The sequence below is a fragment of the Capsicum annuum genome, chromosome 12 (genome assembly GCF_002878395.1).
Source record: "Capsicum annuum cultivar UCD-10X-F1 chromosome 12, UCD10Xv1.1, whole genome shotgun sequence".
In the NCBI taxonomy this organism is placed as follows: domain Eukaryota; kingdom Viridiplantae; phylum Streptophyta; class Magnoliopsida; order Solanales; family Solanaceae; genus Capsicum; species Capsicum annuum.
Genome location: NC_061122.1, coordinates 155,046,546 through 155,051,278, shown reverse-complemented (window position 1 = coordinate 155,051,278; position 4,733 = coordinate 155,046,546). Strand labels below are relative to the sequence as shown.

Sequence of the window (4,733 nt, the reverse complement as noted above, 5' to 3'; positions counted from 1 at the left end):
TTTATCATCTTATGAAAGTAAATTTTCCATGGATAAAAGAAGTACCTATTTATTGGAATGGCATGTTGGATACATTAACAAGTTATAAACCCAGACTTCACTACTTAAAGGTGAAATAGAACATACGGGAAGAGGGTTGGGTGACATGCAATGCAGATGGAACTAGTAAAGAAAATACAGGTATGAGTTCATATAGCTTTTGCATTAGAAACAGTGAAGGCAATCTAATATATGCAAAAGCTCTTAACATTGGAATCTCTACCTATATGGAAGCAGAATTATTAGCAATCTTACAAGTTATCAAATATTGCATTAGTCGTGAGTTTCTACATGTACATCTTCAGACAAATTCTCTTGGGGTAAAGAGAATGATTATAGGGGAACGGAAGGTCCCTTGGTTACTAAGTGAAAGAATAGAGGAAATTATGGAACTTGTAATTACTCTTGACATTCACATTATACACATGTTTAGACAAGATAATCAATTAGTGGATTTCATAGCAAACACAACAATAGAGCAAGAACAAATGCTTCAATTTCATAATTTCAATCAACTACCAATCAAGGGAAGGCAGAATCTAAACATAGACAACATGATGATTCCTTATATAAGGGTTAGAACAAAGAAAATATCAGTCACACATAATCAATAATGAAAGGCAAGAAAAGAAGGACCACAGAGTTTCACAATTATTACATTTATAGAATAGTTTATGGCCATAAGGGCAAAATAACTGTGAGAAAGCTAACTAACCTAAGCTACATCAGCCAACAAAATTGATGACCAGCAAAAAGTTAGAGCAAAGGAACAAGATCTGCAATACAATGCTTGTATTCAGCTAGGAGTTTCGAAAGACGGAGATTGGAAGCAACTTGTTTTTCTCCACTTCTGCTTCAGTTACGAAGAGTACATGGATTAATGAGAGTAAAGGGATCTATTAATCAAAAGCAAAAAGGTAATAGCTTACACGGATCTATGGAACTTATATACAGTGTTCACACTCTCTATCGAGTTTCAACTAAACTCATGGACCTCCACCGAATTTCACACCTACAAGGGAAAGAGGTCATAAAATAGAGAGAATACAAAATAAAAGCAAGAAAAGAACACTTCTTACTTCTTCAAGCTGAGCAGGAAGAAGATGCACACAAGATGATGAAGGTAATTCACCACCCACAACAAGAGCAAACGGAGATGACGATTACAAAGGACTAACACAAACATCCTCAACGACAGAAAGGACGTATGGATAAAGAACAAGAGGATCAATTAGGAAACCTTAATATTAGGGTGCCTTTTATAGACCCAAATTAGGTCATTGGATCGGGTTTGGGCTTTTTGTTTGATATTTGTTATTGAAATGTTCTATTTGGGCTGACCGGACCCTTTTGATAAAACAAACCTTGAGTCCACTATTAATTAAAAAAATAAGGAGATCCCATGTATCCTACTCGCTTTATCTTATCTATTGACGTTATGACAAGGGCTCTCAATTATATTTTTTAGGGTGATTTCTTTATGGGATATGGTATTCATAAGTTAATCCCAAATCTCAATCACTTGGCATACGCTGATGGCACTATTATCTTTACTTCTTCTAATGCATATTCCCTTGAAAGATTATGTTGATTTTATAGGATTATGAACAAAAATCTGGATAAAAGGCTACATAAATCAGAATATTTTTAGGAGAGTGAAACAAACCACGGGAATGGCTAAGGATTCATTTTATCTCAAATACCTTGGTTGTTCAATCTAACACTTAAAGAAGAAGAAAGAACACTTTAAAGATTTGATGGAGAAAGTGAGAAATAAAATTCAAGCATAGAAAGGTAGACTACAGTTGTAACGCCTCGAAAATGGATCCCGAGACGTCACACGGTGTTAGGAACACAAGTGATCCCAAGCTAACCCTTGTACTTGCATACTGCTAAGCAACTGATTTACATATGTATAAAATGACTGAAGTTACTGTGCGGAAATATAATCATGAAATCTAAAAAAGAAACAATGCTGATACAATTTTATATTCTGATGAAACTGAAGAGCAGAACTAAAATTACATGACTGACTCTGACTGGCGTCACTATAGATAGCTGGGATGCGACTCCAACTACTACTAATCAATACATATGAGTAAGAAAGTAAAGTACATAAATAACATCTAACTGAAATCCCCGAAGTAGGAGGACTCATCATCTGCTAGCTGAAATTTGAACTGTCTGATCATGATATATGGACTACAACTGAACTGGTACCTACATTATTAAACAATGTAACGCATAGACGTATATGTGGGATCAGTACTTTTGGAATGTACTGAGAATATGGGGGTGAATACATAAGTAAAACAATATCTCAATGTTCGTATAAACTTGTAAAATAATGCATGCTAAGTATAAATGACTCACATTGGTTGGAATAACTGAAAGCTAAAAATCATGAATCATGAATGATAAAACATACTGTATAAATCTTGTGAGTCATAACACTTAGTTCTAAAAGTTGTACTTTCACTTAGTTCTAAAAGTTGTACTTTTACTCTTTCTGCTAGTTGACTAAGTAGAATTGAAATTATGTTTGTTTTCAAATCATGCAGGCTAAGTGAAAAAGGACTCACCTTTATATCTGTAAACTAAAAGCTGAAATTTCATAGCTAATGACTTATGTAGAACAATATCGGCATAAAATCGTGAGCCTTTACACTTAGTTTCTAAAAGTTTTTATGTTGTTCTTTTCTATTACAATTACTCTGCTCTGTAGGGAATTCTTTTAAAAACTGTTCTGTAAAGTTTTGCTATATGGAGGTTTTTCTAACCAACATACACTATGTGACTATTATAGTGTCCAACATCTAGTTCCCTTATGAAAAAACCTCACGTTGGGGAGAGGTGTCATACTCTTGCCAAGGAGTATAACCTAATCTAAGTGATCACAATCAGTATTTGTATCCATATACAAATGAAATATAATCTGAATCTGTACCTACGTTGACTCGGAGTTCTGGGGAAGTAGGATGCGCTAAACCCACACTTTCCGCTCGGTGCTAAATACTACTCCCTTTAATCTGTATGCTCAATCTGTAGGAAATCCCACTTTAAAAGCTAGCATAAAGGTTTGTAATGAAAAAACCAATTATGCATCTGTCTGTTTTAAAGCAATCATCTTCTTGAAATTTCAATACTCAAACTAGGGACTTAAAAAACACAAGCTTTAAACTCATGTAAATTCATAGCAAAACATTATTCTTAATATACTTCTTGAAATACTTCAACAACATCAATATAATGAGATCAACATCATAATATCATGCTTAAACTCAAATTTGAAATCTGTAATCAATGCCTCAAATCATACCCATGGTATTCAAATCATAAAAGAGAATTCTTTAAATCAAGACAATATGGAATTTCATGCTTCAATCCCTTTATAAATCCATAACTCGAAACAAGGTACTTAAGGTATGAACCCTAATTGAAATTCATGTAAATTTAAGTAAATTCATCTTTAAAAGCTAATTTTGGGCACAAGGATGAAAGAGGATCCTCGTTCATAACCCCACATACCTTGCTTGATGAATTGAATGTCAAATCTTGAACCTTTGACTCTCTAATGGTGTTCTTGAAACTTCTTCTTGAAGTTCTTGAACCTGGAACTTTGGATTATAAGTTTTCTTGGAGTAGGAGTTATGGGATTGTTCTTGATTCTTGGAGCTAAGGTTTTGTTCTTGGAGAAGAAAAAGATGAATAATGAAGCATCTATGCTATTTGGGGCTAAAATTGTGTGTTTTGGGCAGATTTGGGTGAGGGTAAATGACTCAAATGCCCCCCCTAACCTGTCTTTTAACACACAAAACTGGGCACCGACGCGATCAGCGACGCAGTGAGCGACGCGATTAGCGGCGTGTCATGTCTTCTAAATCGAGACGGCCATCGACGCGATGCAGCGATATCGCGTCGAGGCTCTATTTTGGCCAACCAAACATGCCCCAATCCTTCTTCGAAAATTTTGAAACTCAGTCCTGGATGAAATGAAAACTTCGTTCAAGGAACTCCAACCCATTTATTTACCATTCCTGAAAGACACTCCCTTGGAATTAGGAATAAATTGGAATTAGGAATAAAGGGAAGTTTTTTCTTTCTTTCAATCCAAATAAGAGAACAAAGAAAGCACTCAAAAATGAAAGTTAGATAAAGAAGTGTTGAGGTACTATGGACTACCCTGATCATGAAATAACTTAGAAATTGACATTCCAAGGTCGGAACGGTCAAGAATAAAGTCTTCAGAGTTTAGAGGCCAAAAGTGAGACTAAGTCTTCAACACTTAGCTAAAATTTCAGGTCCTAAGTCTCTAATGTGCCTCTTTTGAGCTGAATTGAACTACAAAGAATACGGGGTATTACAACTCTATGAACATCTTTCACCTATAGAGCACTTCATAAACTAGGATAATGATCATGACCTTATATTCACATAGGAATCATTTGGATTAGAGCTTACACACGTAGGAACGACGGTTAGAATTCGAGCGCGAAAATACGGGGTAACAACTGTCTTATAAGGGAAAGGAAGTGCTGCTGAAAAGTGTTTTACAAAGCATTTTCACATATGTCTAATCAACAATTATCCCTCCTAAGAGTATGGTTAAAGAATTTAAAAGGATTTTGCAAAATTCTTTTGGCATAATAAAGAATCAGGAAAAAGTAAACATTGGTCTGTTTGGGACAAGGTTT

General features: G+C 35.0%; 1 long non-coding RNA gene across 1 annotated transcript; it reads right to left on the bottom strand.

Annotated features, from left to right (window-relative positions):
• Positions 1 to 579: 579 nt before the first annotated feature.
• Positions 580 to 1,288, bottom strand: LOC124889246. The gene is made up of 3 exons (XR_007047968.1): positions 1,119 to 1,288; positions 969 to 1,051; positions 580 to 889 (listed from the first exon to the last, which is right to left on the bottom strand). It is a non-coding gene; the product is annotated as an uncharacterized LOC124889246 (long non-coding RNA).
• Positions 1,289 to 4,733: the final 3,445 nt, after the last annotated feature.